Genomic DNA, 16482 nt, shown 5'->3' with positions numbered 1-16482 from the left:
ATGTGTTCTTTGGAGAAATGTCTATTGAAGTCTTTTGCTATTTTTAAATTGTTTCTTTCTGTTGAATTTTGAGAGTTCTTTTTATATTCTAGATACTAGATCCTTATCTGAGATGTGATTTGCAAATATTTTCTCTGCTATTTGTCTTTGATAGAGATGGCATACTTTATCTGTTTTAGTGAGAACAGAGATGAAGGATGGGTTAGAGAAAATTTTTATTTGAAAACCACATTATTCTTTGTTTTCAGATATAGGCATCTATTGGATAGATATAACTACATATACTTTTTCAGAATCTCATGTGTCCTAAGGGGTTAGATTTGTTCCATAAACATGAAAAGATACTAAGTGCCCCACATTTTTTTCATGGTATTAAAGTATATTTATATTAGGTGTCAATGCCCCATCTTAAGATGGAAATTGTGGCTCATTGGCCCTTGATTCAAACTAATGGAATTATTTCCAAAGTTATGTTCCATTTCAGTTGGCCATTTTCATTAGCAGTAATAAGGAACTTTTGGAACAACTTATATTTAGCAACTATCATTAGATCATAGCTTTGACATGCATTAAAAAAGTGAATTATTTCCCAAGGTGTTTAGCTTTTCTCCATCACCCCTAGATCTCCATTAGTTTTCTGAATCTGAATTCCTAATCTCATTGTAGTATGATAATTCTGAGATACTGTGTGGAGAAAAGATTAAAAAATAATCAGATTGCAGACATTGTACAAAGTGCCACTTTTTTTCCATTTTTAAAATGGCAGGGAATCTATCATTTATGACTGCATGTCTGTTTCTCCTTGAGGAATTTATGAGAGAAAGGCAACTTTTATTTATTTATTTATTTTGTCTTAGAACAAGAATTTTAGATTAATGAAGGTTAAAAGTTCAACAGGATAAGGAGTTCAGTGAATCCCTGAAGCACCACACTGACATTCCAAGACAGAGCTAGTAGTAAAGGTCTCCTTTTCTTGATGTCTCTTTCAAAAGAATGTATTACCAAAATGTCACCTACTTGGAATATGCATCTTTACTGTATATCCATCTATAGATCTCATAGGGCTCCGTGGAGATTCATAACTGGATTTCCATATTTCCAGTGGCTGTTTCCCTTAGAGGAGGTCAGCCAGCTGCACTGCAAACTGTCAGTGACTGACTTTAATAATAGACACCTGCTGTTCAAATTTCTTTAAGTAGTATTTGCCACAACACACACACACACACACACACACACACACACACAAACATTCTAAATCTAAGTTCATTTTCCAGATTAAGCTGATCTTGGTCAAGTAGGTGGTCTAGAGGCTTTGGATTTACTTAATGCTTGTCTTGGGTCAAATAAATAGTGCTGCATTTTTTCTGTCTTTAACATGAAGATTATAAAAATCTCAAAATCCTAGCATTTTAATGAACTGTAGCAAATATCCAGTTTGATAATTTTGTCTTCTAGCTGATTCTTGAATATTTGTGAGGAAACTCATTAAGTCCCAGGAGAAATAAATGTTTTAGCCACTCCAATTGCATCTTTAGCCACTCCAAATGCATTTACACACACACACACACACACACACTCTGAAAACTCTTAATTATTTTATGACATAAATATTATTATTACTGTTATTCATTGCTCTGTTTCAGAGGAAGGCACTGAGACTTAGATTAAATAATTTGCTCAAGAAAAGGGATTCGATCCTAGGCAGTCTGGTTTCAGAATCCACTTTCTTAACTACTTGGATAAGCTGCATGTCAATGATATGATTCAAGCATTTATAAACCCACTTATACATACTTTATTCATTTGCCTTATTTTTTTGAGAACTGCATAATTGCTAAGCTCTTAAACAAACAAAAGCAAACAGCTCCCCCCTCGCCCCCCAAAAAGCTCCCCTCTTATAGAGATCAAAGAGATAGAAACTCTTCTTTTAAAACCATTTTTCTTTATGAGAGACTTAGAGTTTTCCCTTCACATATGAAATGACCTTCCATAATTATTCTGCTGCTGATGGTATTGTGGGGGAATGACTTACACACTAATTCTTAAAACAGGATCACCATTCAAACAGCATCCCGAAGGAATAACTCTTCCATATCTGAACTCTTCTGTATCTGAACTCTTCCAACTATTGCCTTAGATACTAAAAGCTATTTTTTAAGTTGTGCAAGAAGACTTCAGTTATTATTATACAATAAATTACTGAGAGATGTATTATTGCAATCTGTCAATTATTACCTCTCATTTATTTCAATGCTCTAAAGTTTCCAGCTCTGAAATAGGGGATAATGAAACAGGGTTCCAGTAATGTAAGAAGATTACTTTTTTCTGCTCAGTGCTATCTCCTTGTGTTTGGATTGCTATCACTCCCTAACTCTTCTGAGACCTCTGTCACTATCTATTTCTCCCCACCTCTCTTTCTTTGTCTCCCTTCTTTGTAGCTTTCTCCATCAAATAAATGTTTAGTTTGATTCCATCTTAAGAGAAATACCTCCCTTAATCAGTTTCTTTAGCTCTTGCCTTAAATCATTCCTTCTTTATATATTCATTTAGCAAGAATGTGGTCTAAATTTGCAATTTCATTTTCCTTTCCACCTTTTCTTTTCTCAACTCCTAAATAGGCTATGCGACCGCTACTCACTGAGAGTCCTCCCACATTGTTTCCTAATGGCTTTCTTATTACCAAATACCACTGATTCTTTTCAGTTCTATCTTAATTAACTTATCCTGACTACATACACTTTAAAAATCTTTTAGTTTCTTCAAAAATTTATTCTTCTAATTTTACATTTCAGACCCACTCCTTAGTTTTCCTAAAGTGTGCCTCTTTCTCCATTTGTTCTGTAGATGTTAGTGTCTTACAGAATTTTGCCCTCACTTCTCCTAATTCTACAAACTCTTAATCATCAAACCATCTAGAATAATGGAATTATCTTTTAGACAAAACTTTTTTCTTAATTGGCTGCATTGGGTCTTTGTTGCTGCATGTGGGCTTTCTGTAGTTACAGAGAGCAGGGGCTACTCTTCCTTGAGATGCGTGGGCTTCTCACTGCGGTGGCTTCTCTTGTTGCAGAGCATGGACTCTAGGTGCATGAGCTTCAGCAATTGGGGAGCATGGGCTCATTAGTTGTGGCTCGCAGGCTCTAGAGTGAGGGCTCAGTAGTTGTGGCACATGGGCTTTGTTACTCCACGGCATGTGAGATTTTCCTGGACCAGGGTTCAAACCCATGTGCCCTGCACTGGCAGGCGGATTCTTAACCACTGTGCTACCAGGAAGCCCCTAGACAAAAACTCTTAAGCCTATAAATTCCACAGTGTCTTAAATATTATATCTATTTTAATATTTATTTTCTTTCTTTTCTTTTTTTTTTTTTTTTTGCTCTATCAGGTCTTAGCTGTGGCAAGCAGGATATTCATTGAGGCATGCAAGATCTTTTGTTGTGGCACACGGTCTCATCGTTGGGCCACTCAGGCTTCTTTCTAGTTGTAGCATGTGGGTTTTCTCTCTCTAGTTGTGGTGCACGACCTCCAGAGCGTGTGGGCTCTGTAGTCTTGGTGCGTGGGCTTAGTTGCCCCACGGCATGTGGGATCTTAGTTCCCTGACCAGGGATTGAATCCACATCCCCTGCATTGGAAGGCAGATTCTTTACCACTGGACCACCAGGGAAGTCCCTATATCTATATACTCAAGGTTTCCTGAAGTTTTCCTCTGCCTCTTATTTAACATCCATTTAACTAGAGGCTGCACCTTCATCCTGTCTGACTTCAGGAGGCCCTTACCCCCTCCCCCCAGCCCCCAATTTATTCTAAATATTCTCAAAAGAACCTTCAATTGGTACTCATTATTCATTGGTTTGAGCTTCTGCTTTGTTAACTTTGGTTACCAGGTCACTGCTTCTGTGTTTCATAGCTGTGTCCATTCGGGTCCCTTCCCTCCACACTTGACGTTTATCCTGCTTTTCCCTGGCACCATCCCCCTGGCTATTCTTCTGCTGGGGTCTGGTCAGCCACCATGTTGCTGGGACCCACTCATCCTTTTAAAGTTCTTGCTTCATTCACTCTTAGAAAAGGCTAAAAACTCCTGGTATCAAAATATTTATTTAGGGGAAAAGGTCTTCTCTCCACTATATGAGAAACTCTTTTGCTTTATTATTTAAAACATTTTGCTTTTCTTTTTCCTCAACCTCTACCTTCCAGACTAGGCGCTGAGCCTGAGACTTATCTTGCATAAATAAAATACCATTAAAGTGCTCTCATGCAAAAGAACATTCTCCACCAAAGCTATATTCTGCCTCTACACCTTATAGTATGGAAAGAACTACAGATTTCTGAATTGTGCTGTTTCCTGACTTCACTAAGGGACGACATTTAGGTTGTACAGACCCTGTGGACACACTAGTAGCTAAAATTTTGAAATACTTCCATACCAATTAGTTATTAGTCATTGCCTGAGCCCTATTGCCACACCCCCTTCCCCACAATGTCCTGCCCCACATCTTCTATACCTGAGTGTCTGAAAACCTGACATAACAGCATGGCTGTAAGACTCTGCAGTAGCACCTCCTCCCCAGCTGGCCTCACTCGGTGCTCCTGTTAAGCTGTCTGTTAAATATTTTTAAAACCATTACCATTATATTCATTTCTGACTAACTGCTGGACACCACTCTACTTAACATTTTCCCTCCACTCTCATCCTCAGAACAAACAAAAATAACAAACAAAAGTTAAGAATCACAACAAAAGTAATCCACCTTGGTTTTCCTTCTGTTATTCTTCAGTAAATTGAATTCAACCTCATAAGCCAGAAAGTTCTCCTATCTTGAGGGCTCAAATCCAAACTGTCTCTGAGTTCAGTCTATTGTACTTCTCTGGCTCCTTCAGATCCACTCCATTCTCTTTATCTTGTCAATCTTCTCTAGATTCAACATGGATTGATTGATCCATGTACTGTTGCAATAAATCATAACTCATGTTCCTGTCTCCAGTCTTGTCCTTTAAAACTCATCTTCCACAGACCTATCAAAGGGTTTGACAAAAACCCAAGTATATCTCTGGCTTGTTTAAATACTACAGTGATGCCCTATTTCCTACATGCCTTTTTGACTTGATATTCAGAGCGTTTCATAATCTGACCAACCATATGTTTTGTCTTTCCCTCATACTTACACTGTGTTCTACCTTGGCTAAGCTACTTGTGACCAAAAAAAAAAAAAAGAATCTTTGGCCTTGAAATCTCTTTCTTCATTTCTCCTCTCTACACTCTGCTGTTTATCCTTCAAGGATCAGCTTAAGCATCACCTTTTGTCTGTAGGCTTCCACTAGTTTTCTTTTTCTCACCCATTTCTTTATGCCTTTTTCATAGCACAGTTATCAAATGTAATACCCAGTTTTGTACCTCTTTATTCATTTTTCTCTCTCTTCTACTTGGCCTAGAATTCTTTGAGGACAATGATTTTGTCTTAGTATTGATCTCATTGATACCTAGCATACTGCTTGGCACTTAGTAAATTACTGACGGAATGAATAAACAAAAGTTTCTTTCATCTTGGGACTGAATATGAAGCACAGTGTTTGTGAATTAATTTTCTAGAGCCTGCAAGTAAATTGACTTTTTTCCCCCTTAAGTATTCTGCCTAATCACCTCAACCTTGTTTCCCTTGCATAGTTTATGGCATTTGGGAAGGTGAAGTTGCCCAAGGCGAGATCGGTGATCATAGATAACTGCATAAGTGATTCTCTCTTGTGTCTGGAATTTTCTAAGTTAATTTTCTAGTTAATTTTGTTACATAGGTATAGTCTCATATAATAATGAAATGAAAAAATAAGATTGTCTTTTTGAAATGTAAGCTGATAAACATGGACATACATTTAAATAAGTGGAAGGATTTCTTTTTTGTGTTGGAGTTAAAGTAAAAACTGATGATAAAATAATGCCTGGTCCCATTCAGAATTATTTCTTCTATTAGTGTCAACCAAATAAAAACCTATTCCCCTGATTTTAGATATCAGATTCTCAACATTAGGGTAGAAATTTTTCCAGACATGATTATATTATTTATATAGATTCTGAACTAGTCTTTGCAGTGTTTTCCTATTTTCATCAGATTTATGTATTTGAATATTTAGTCCTTGGCTCCGCTATTGTAACTTTGTGGCAAAGACAAATGTGAAATGGGAGGAAAAGCAAACTAAAACAATATGTTATGTGGAAAAATATATATTCAATGAGGCAAAAGATGACACTACAGTGGATTTTAAGTAATTAGAAATATATTTGTCAGACTGAAATAATTTTAAATTTTTCCTTTAATAGATGAATAATATTTGCTTACAGTAATTGAGATCTTTAATAAATATTTTCTTTTGAGATGATGTACATTGTGAAATGTACTATAGAGTGGACCCTCGAACAGTGTGGGTTTAAAATGGCGGGTCCTCTTATGCTTTTCAATAAATAGGTACAGTTCTATGCAATCCTATGTCTGGTTGAATCCATGCATGCAAAAACACAGGCATAGAGGGCTGACTGTAAACTATCCCCAGATTTTTGGATTTTTGATTGTGTGGTTGGTCAGCATCCCTAACGCCTGTGTGGTTCAAGGGTCAACTGTATTTTCAATACCATTAGTCTTTAAAATATTATTCAATATTATTAATATTGAATTTCAGATCACACTGATGGAATAATAAGAGAAAGAGGTTTATGACATGATACCAAAGTGATCCTCTTAAATTGGAATTCTGGTTGATTATATTTTGCCTTGTGATAATCTTCTCTTCAAATTTTACAACCCATGATATAGGTGAGCTTTATAATGTCAAAGTAATACTGTCATCTTATGAAATAAAAGTGAAAGTCTACTGGGAATTTAACCCAGATTTCTTCTTTCTTCGCCACCCTTCTGAGCGTGTTTGTTTGTCAGTTTGTGATCACAAGATGACTGCTGTATCTGTAAGCAGGACACCTGCTTTTGAAAAGAGAGTAAGAGAATAGAGAGATAAAGGGCTTTCTCCTCTTGAGATTATTTCTTTTTATTTTGATAAAACCAATTTTCTATGGCACACTTATCCTGTCTCATTAGTCAGAACTGTACCATATGTATATGTTCAACCTTAAGCCCAAGAGAAGGAGATAACTTAGGTCACTGGCCAAGGGAAACGAGAGAACCATGACTTGGGTAGACAGTCATATATCTCCTCTGGAACAGCTAAACCTCCTTGAGGTCAAAATATCTTCACTTACCCAAACGAAACTCTAATTCAAAAAGATACATGCACCTCTATGTCCATAGCAGCACTAGTCACAATAGCCAAGACATGGAAAGAGACTAAATGTCCATCAACAGATAAATGGATAAAGAAGATGGGGTACATATAGACAATGGAATATTACTCAGCCATAAAAAAAGAATGAAATAGTGCCATTTGCAGCCACATGCATGGAACTAGAGATTATTATACTAAATGAAGAAAGTCAAATACCACGTATCAGTTATATGTGGAATCTAAAATATGACACAAATGAACTTATCTACTTAATAGAAACAGACTCACAACCATATAGAACAGACTTGTGGTTGCCAAGGGGAGTTGGGGAAGGGTAGGACTGGGAGTTTGGGATTAGCAGTTGCAAACTATTATACATAGGATGAATAGACAAGGTCCTTCCTACTGTTTAGCACAGGGAGCTATACTCAGTATCCTGTGATAAACCATATGGAAAAGAATATGAAAGAAAAAAATATATATATGTCACTTTGCTGTACAGCAGAAATTAACACAACATTGTAAATCAACTATGCGTCAATAAAATTAACAAAAAATCTTCGCTCACAACCTGTAAAATTTGAGTTTCAGCATGACTGAGGGTGGAAGGTGGTAGTTGTTGGAAAGGCAAAGAACAGATTATTCTTAGAAGTGAGAATGTCATGTGCAAAGGGGGCCGAATCTTCAAGGCAAGTTTGGGAAACTACAAAGACTGGTATTTCTGGTAGATAAAGTTTGAGATCTTATGACTAGAAATGCTGCTGTGGAAGATCAAAAGGAGTAAAAAGACGTAGGCATTAGCATCTATCGTATGTTAAACAAGAATGCTTGTCTTTGATAGCTATGAAAGATTTTGAGTAGGCAAATAAAATTATAAGATCTGAATTTAGAAAATCATTCTGAGAGCTGCATTGTGAAAAATGGATTTAGGTGGGATGAGACTAGAGCAATAAATCCAATTAGGAAGCTCCCTAAGTAGCTAAGCTGAGGAAGGGTGAGGGCTAGAAATAAATCAGTAGCTGAGGATTTGACCATTGAGGGATAGATTCTCAAGATTGAAAAGGTAAAACTTAGAGCCCTTGAAGATTGATTGGATGTGGTATGTGAGGGAGAAAGAAATGTTAGGTTTTGAATTAGACAAATAGAAAATTCCAGCAATAAAATAAAGGCTAAGAGAGGGAGAATAAGTTTGGTGACAGGAAGATATTGAGTCCTCTGAGATATGCTGAGTTTAAGGTTCTGCCGTCATTGTGATGAATGCATGTGATATAGGACAAAACAGGATATAAAAAGAGAAAGGCTTTATGAACGGACACCATAGTAAGTTAAAATTTTTACCATTTTTGGCAGCTTTAATCCAAATCTATTTCCCACTTATCTTTGTTTCTTTCAGTAAGGATGAAAATTAGCAACCGCAAGACAGGTCCACAGTGTATCTAAGGGCCTGATGGCACGCTATGAGAAACACATGGGTAGCTGACCCTAGTTCTAGTTTCAGAGATCTCAGTTCAGAAGAATGCTTGGATCAGGATGTGTTATCCTGGGAAGGCTGTGGGTGATAGTGAGGACCGGGTTTAATATTTTTCTTGTGTATGTGTTCCGTAATCAGACTACATGTTGTGACTACATAAGTCCAAGATTGATAAAGTAAACCCAGCTCAGTTGAAGGGAGTCCCCAGTGTGTATCCAGACCAGACTGTGCGCAGAACCATTCCATTCTTGTGTACATAAAACTGGGTTGGAGGGGTAGAGCTAAGCTTCCAGATGGACTAATGTGACATTTAGTCAATCAGGCTGATTATCTACAATCATGTGACTATAAGAATGGCCATATTGAGACCTTATAAAATTATACCTTTTCCGGGTTTTAGATAAAATTATTGATCCCTCTGCTGTGTATAGTGACTGTGCTATTTATTTCTGAATCCTTTATAATCAATAAGCCTTGTTAGATCTCCCAGATGGGATCTCTGTCTCAATCTACTATGGCATTTTTTTAAGACATTTAAAAAAAAATTTTATTTATTTATTTATTGGCTGCATTGGGTCTTCATTGCTGTGTGCGGGCTTTCTCTAGTTGTGGAGAGCAGGGGCTACTCTTCGTTGTGGTGTGCGGGCTTCTCATTGCAGTGGGTTTTCTTGTTGTGGAGCATAGTCTCTAGGCACTCGGGCTTCAGTAGTTGTGCCAGGCTCAAGAGTTGTGGCTCACGGACTCTAGAGCTCAGACTCAGTAGTTGTGGTGCAGGAGCTTAGTTGCTCTGAGGCATGTGGGATCTTCCTGGACCTGGGATTGAACCCGTGTCCCCTGCATTGGCAGGCAGATTCTTTTTTTTTTTTTAATTTTTTTAAAATTTAATTTATTTATTTATTATTTTTTGGGGGGTACACCAAGTTCAATCGTCTGTTTTTATACACATATCCCCGTATTCCCTCCCTCCCTCGACCCCCCCCACCCTCCCACGAGTCCCCCCCCCCCCCATCCCAGTCCTCTAAGGCATCGTCCATCCGAAAGTTGAACTCCCTTTGTTATACAACTTCCCACTGGCTATCTATTTTACAGTTGGTAGTATATATATGTCTGTGCTACTCTCTCACTTCGTCTCAGTTTCCCCTTCACCCCCCGCCTCTCCCAAACCTCGAGTTCTCCAGTCCATTCTCTGCATCTGCGTCCTTGTTCTTGTCACTGAGTTCATCAGTACCATTTTTAGATTCCGTATATGTGAGTTAGCATACAATATTTGTCCTTCTCTTTCTGGCTTACTTCACTCTGTATGACAGATTGTAGTTCTATCCACCTCATTACATATAGCTCCATCTCATCCCTTTTTATAGCTGAGTAATATTCCATTGTATATATATGCCACATCTTCTGTATCCATTCATTTGTTGATGGGCATTTAGGTTGCTTCCATGTCCTGCCTATTGTAAATAGTGCTACAATAAACATTATGGTACATGTTTCTTTTGGGATTATGGTTTTCTTTGGGTATATGCCCAGTAGTGGGATTACTGGATCATATGGTAGTTCTATTTGTAGTTTTTTAAGGAACTTCCAAACTGTTTTTCATAGTGGGTGTACCAACTTACATTCCCACCAACAGTGCAGGAGAGTTCCCTTATGTGTTTGGGCTTACTTCTGAGTTCTCTATTCTATTCCATTGATCTTCCTTTCTATTTTTGTGCCAGTCCCATACTGTCTTGATCACTATGGCCTTGTAGTATAGTTTGAAGTCAGGAAGCCTGATTCCACCAACTCCATTTTTCCTTCTCAAGATTGCTTTGGCTATTCGGGGTCTTTTGCGTTTCCATACAAATCGTAAGATTTCTTGCTCTAGTTCTGTGAAAATGCCATTGGTAATTTGATCAGGATTGCATTGAATCTGTAAATTGCTTTGGGTAGTACAGTCATTTTCACGATGTTGATTCTTCCAATCCAGGAACATGGTATGTCCCTCCATCTGTTTGTGTCGTCTTTGATTTCTTTCATCAGTGTCTTAAAGTTTTCTGCATACAGATCTTTTGCCTCCTTAGGCAGGTTTATTCCTAGGTATTTTATTCTTTTTGTTGCAATGGTGAATGGGAGAGTTTCCTTAATTTCTCTTTCTGCTCTTCCGTTGTTAGTGTATAGGAATGCAAGAGATTTCTGTGCATTAATTTTGTATCCTGCTACCTTACTAAACTCATCAATGAGTGCTAGCAGTTTTCTGGTAGAGTCTTTAGGGTTTTCTATATATAATATCATGTCATCTGCAAAGAGTGACAATTTTACTTCTTCTTTTCCAATTTGGATTCCTTTGATTTCTTTTTCTTCTCTGATTGCTGTGGCTAAAACTTCCAAAACTATGTTGAATAATAATGGTGAGAGTGGGCACCCTTGCCTTGTTCCTGTTCTTAGAGGAAATTCTTCCAGTTTTTCCCCATTTAGAACGATGTTGACCTTTGGTTACTCATATATGTCTTTTATTATATTGAGGTAAGTTCCTTCTATGCCCATTTTCTGGAGAGCTTTTATCACAAATGGATGTTGAACTTTGTCAAAAGCTTTTTCTGCATCTATTGAGATGATCAAATGGTTTTTATCCTTCAATTTGTTGATAGGATGTATCACATTGATTGATTTGCATATATTGAAGAATCCATGCATCCCAGGGATAAACCCCACTTGATCATGGTGTATGATTTTTTTAATGTGCTGTTGGAGTCTGTTAGCTAGTATTTTGTGGAGGATTTTTGCATCTATATTCATCAGTGATATTGGTCTGTAGTTTTCTTTTTTTGTGACATCTTTGCCTGGTTTTGGTATCAGGGTGATGGTGGCCTCATAGAATGAGTTTGGGAGTGTTCCACCTTCTGCAATATTTTGGAAGAGTTTGAGAAGGATAGGTGTTAATTCTTCTCGAAATGTTTGGTAGAATTCGCCCGTGAACCCATCTGGTCCTGGGCTTTTGTGTGTTGGGAGATTTTTAATCACTGCCTCAATTTCTGTACTTGTGATTGGTCTGTTCATGGTTTCTATTTCTTCCTGGTTCAGTCTTGGAAGATTGTATTTTTCTAAGAATGTATCCATTATTTCCAGATTATCCAATTTATTGGCATATAGTTGCTTTTAGTAGTCTCTCATGATCTTTTGTATTTCTGAGGTGTCCGTTGTTACTTCTCCTTTTTCATTTCTAATTCTGTTGATTTCCATCTTCTCTCTTTTTTCTTGATGAGTCTGGCTAATGGTTTATCAATTTTGTTAATCTTCTCAAAGAACCAGCTTTTAGTTTTATTAATTTTTGCTATGGTTTCTTTCCTTTCTTTTTCATTTATTTCTGCTCTGATCTTTATGATTTCTTTCCTTCTGCTCCCTTTGGGGTTTCTTTGTTCTTCTTTCTCTAGTTGTTTTAGGTGTAAGGTTAGGTTGTTTATTCGATCATTTTCTTGTTTCTTAAGGTAGGACTGTATTGCTATAAACTTCCCTCTTAGAACTGCTTTTGCTGCATCCCATAGGTTTTGGGTTGTTGTGTTTTCATTGTCATTCATTTCTAGATTTTTTTGATTTCCTCTTTGATTTCTTTAGTGATTCCTTGGTTGTTTAAGAGTGAATTGTTTAGCCTCCATATGTTTGTCTTTTTTGCAGTTTTTTCCTGTAATTGATATCTAGTCTCATGGCGTTGTGGTCTGAGAAGATGCTTGATATGATCTCAATGTTCTTGAATTTGCTGAGGTTTGATTTGTGACCCAAGATGTGATCTATTCTGGAAAATGTTCCGTGTGCACTTGAGAAGAACGTGTAGTCTGTCGTTTTTGGATGGAATGTCCTATAAATATCACTTAAGTCGAGATGGTCTAATGTGTCATTTAAAGCTTGTGTGTCTTTATTGATTTTCTGCTTGGATGATCTGTCCATTGATGTAAGTGGGGTGTTCAAGTCTCCCACTGTTATTGTGTTGCTGTCAATGTCCCCTTTTATAGCTGTTAGCATTTGCCTTATGTATTGAGGTGCTCCTATGTTGGGTGCATAGATGTTTACCATTGTGATATGTTCTTCTTGATTGGATCCCTTGATCATTATGTAGTGTCCTTCCTTGTCTCTTGTAATAGTCTTTACTTTCAAGTCTAATTTGTCTGATATGAGTATTGCTCCTCCAGCTTTCTTTTGACTTCCATTTGCATGGAATATTTTTTTCCATCCCTTTACTTTCAGTCTATATGTATCCCTTGGTCTGAAGTGGGTTTTTTGTAGGCAGCATATAGAAGGGTCTTGTTTTTGTATCCATTCAGCCAGTCTGTGTCTTTTGGTTGGAGCATTTAATCCATTTACATTTAAAGTGATTATTGACATGTGTGTTCCAATTACCATTTTCTTAATTGTTTTGGGTTTGTATTTGTAGGTGTTTTCCTTTTCTTGTGTGTCCTACTTAGAGAAGTTCCTTTAGCAGTTGTTGTAAGGCTGGTTTGGTGGTGCTGAATTCTCTTAACTTTTGCTTGTCTGGAAAGCTTTTGATTTCTCCCTCAGATCTGAATGAGATTCTTGCTGGGTAGAGTATTCTTGGCTGTAGGTTTCTCTCTTTCAAGACTTTCAATATATCCTGCCATTCCCTTCTGGCCTGCAGAGTTTTTGTAGAAAGGTCAGCTGTTGTCCTGATGGGTTTTCCCTTATATGTTGTTTGTTGCTTTTCTCTTGCTGCTTTTAATATTTTTTCTTTGTGTTTAATTGTTATTCGTTTGATTAATATGTGTCTTGGTGTATTTCTCCTTGGGTTTATTCTGTATGGGACTCTCTGTGCTTCTTGGACTTGGTTAATTATTTCCTTTCCCATGTTGGGGAAGTTTTCCACTAGAACCTCTTCCAATGTTTTCTCAGACCCTTTCTTTTTTTTCTTCTCCTTCTGGGATGCCTATAATTCGAATGTTGGTGTGCTGAATGTTATCACTGAGGTCTCTGAGACTGTCTTCTATTCTTTTTATTATTTTTTCTTTTTCCTGCTCTGTGGCATTTATTTCCCCCATTCTATCTTCCATCTCACTTATTCGTTCTTCTGCCTCAGTCATTCTGCTGATTATAGCATCTAGAGTGTTTTTAATTTCAGTTATTTTGTTATCCATTGCTGTTCGTTTTTCTGAGTTCTTATGAGCTGTTTCTTGTACTTTCTCTATTTTGTTATCGAGATTTTGTATCATTTTTACTATCATTACTCTGAATTCTTTTTCAGGCATTTTTCCTATTTCCTCCTCATTTATTTGGTCTTGTGGGTTTTTTTCCTGCTCCTTTGCTTTAATGGTGTTTCTTTGTTTCCTCATGGTTGTCCAAACTTTTGGGGTTGCTTGTCCTGGTGATGGAAGTGTTTATAGAAGACTGTCCAAGCCTCAGACTAATGTACAAGTGTTGTGTTTAACAAATACTAAGTCTAGGAAACACATACATGTATAAGACACACAATTACTGAATCCATTAGAACATAAGGCTCTGGAAAGACCTGACAGAACCCCAGTATGCTATCAGATATTCAAAGAGAAACCCAACAGAAATTGACAACTGAAGCAGAGCAAATCAGAGACAAAAGCAAAAGCAAACAAACAAACAAATAACACCTTACACATACAAACATTAATCCAGGGAGATTTTGTAAGCTAGGATCAAATATAGAAAAGAGCTAGAGTACCACCAGAGAGAATGGAGATTCTCAGAATGAAATTAGACAATTGTACTAAGAACTAAGATAAAGACAAAAACCTCATATTAAATACCAAGGCGGTGCGTCATCTGGAGAATAGAGCAAGGAGTCTGAGCAGATCGATAGTGTTGCTTATAAGTATGTTAAGATAAAATAAACTAAAAACGGATGGAAGACAGGGGAACAGAAGAGCGTAGTGTGGTTGGAAATATGCAAATAAAAAGAAAGGATTAGAAGTGTATAAAAGATAGGGATGAAAGGAAAGTATGAGAGATATATTGTCGATACTACCAAAAACTTAGCTAGAAATAGAAGTATATAAAAAGGCAAAAAAATAAAAATAGAATAAAAAATAGCATTAAAGAAATTATGTTATAAAACTTGTAGATCCCTTAGGACTAAGATCGTAATTAATAAAGGAAAAAAAAAATCCAGAACTGATCCCAGAATGGACCAGTTCAATAGGATTGATACTAATATTTCTGTTTCCTTAGCGTCTCAGCTATAAGTGTCCTTCTACTCGCCTTGGGTTTTTTTGCATTATTCTGTGACCAGCAGAGTTTCCTTTATTGTTCATCTGTAAGTGTCGGTGTGTGTGGAGGGAGAGGGTACAAATAGTGGCTCCTTCCCCTGGGAGTGAGTGAGCAGTGGCGCACTGTTGTTTCAGTCGGTCTTGGAGGTGCCTGTTGCAGAGGGACATCGGTGGCTCTGGTGTAAACAGAAAGTCTTAGAGTTGGGCCTCTGTCGAGTTTTTTTATTTTTATTTTTCCTCAGCAGCCTCCCTGCTGCTGGCGTTGCAAGGGGTTTTAATCTAGCCCTGCCCGAGTGCCTAAGGGTACTTGTTATCCCTGAGCGCCTTAAGTAGCCCACAGGGCGTCTCTCCACTGCCTGTTGCATAGGGGCCAAAAGAGAGAGAGAGAGACTATGCCCACGGCTCCTCCCCCCGCCCGTGAACCTGCAGCCTCCAGCCTCCATCATGGCCGGGCAGCTCTCAGGGGCGGGCACTCCTCGCTGCAGAACTCTTCCCTCCTTTCCTCTCGGTCCTTTCCTCTCGGTCCTTTCCTCTCGCCTTACTAGCAACAATGTTTCTCACCCTGAACCAGCTCTCTGTTTCCCACACTCCTGCTCCCAGACCCTCTGTTCAGCTGTGGATCGACGTCTCAGTCTGGGAACGCTGAGCTGCGGTGCGGACCCTCCGTGTGTTTCTCACTCCCTCCCGTCTGACACAGCTCCACGGCTTCACCCTCTTTGAGCCGTTGTAGATGCCTCCCTACTGGTTATGTCAGGATCCTTGTGGTCCTTTCTGGTGTCCGAGGTCGTCTGCTGGTGTTCAGCTGGTTCTCTGTGGGAATTATTGCATCCTTCAGTGCATTCCCATAGCATCTGTGGAGAGGGATGCATTCCACGTCACTCTGCTTTGCTGCCATCTTTTTCTCCTCCTGGCAGGCAGATTCTTAACCATTGCACCACTAGGGAAGTCCCTGGCATATTTTAAATATGGTGGTCATGCTGCCATCAACCAGCTGCCAACAGCACATTGAGAGATAAATACTACAATTTCCTTGCTCCCTTTGTTTGACACTTCTGAGGAATGTTTCTTCACTGTTTCCTAGGGTTCTCCAGTAGTCCTGAATTATAATGACGCACAGTGATAACGTACTTTACTGATTCTCTTCTTGTCCTTGTCTCATTTCCCCATTCTCTCTGGCTGCTTATTTCTGGAATTACCTTACAAAGAAATTATTTGCTCTTAACTCCTTTGCCTCAAAGTTTGCTCCTAGAGGATGTCAAAATATGATCACCAAAACTACTTTCTTTTTTGAGTGCTATAACTAGGATATATTAAAATATCTAACGTAAAAGCTTGAAACACTCCATCAAGTTTACATATATTCAAGAAATTTGTGGGAAGATGAAATCTAACAGAAAAGAAAACATAATGGAAAAAAATCATAATTATGCCCATTACATAAGAGAGGTTGTAAGATCTTTTTAAAGACTTCAAGAATATCTTGGAGAGAAGTTTTCTCAAATACCTGTGAAAAGCCCCCGAGAGCAA

The sequence above is a fragment of the Hippopotamus amphibius genome, chromosome 1, assembly GCF_030028045.1.
Source record: "Hippopotamus amphibius kiboko isolate mHipAmp2 chromosome 1, mHipAmp2.hap2, whole genome shotgun sequence".
Taxonomy (NCBI): domain Eukaryota; kingdom Metazoa; phylum Chordata; class Mammalia; order Artiodactyla; family Hippopotamidae; genus Hippopotamus; species Hippopotamus amphibius.
This window is presented reverse-complemented; position numbering follows the sequence as displayed.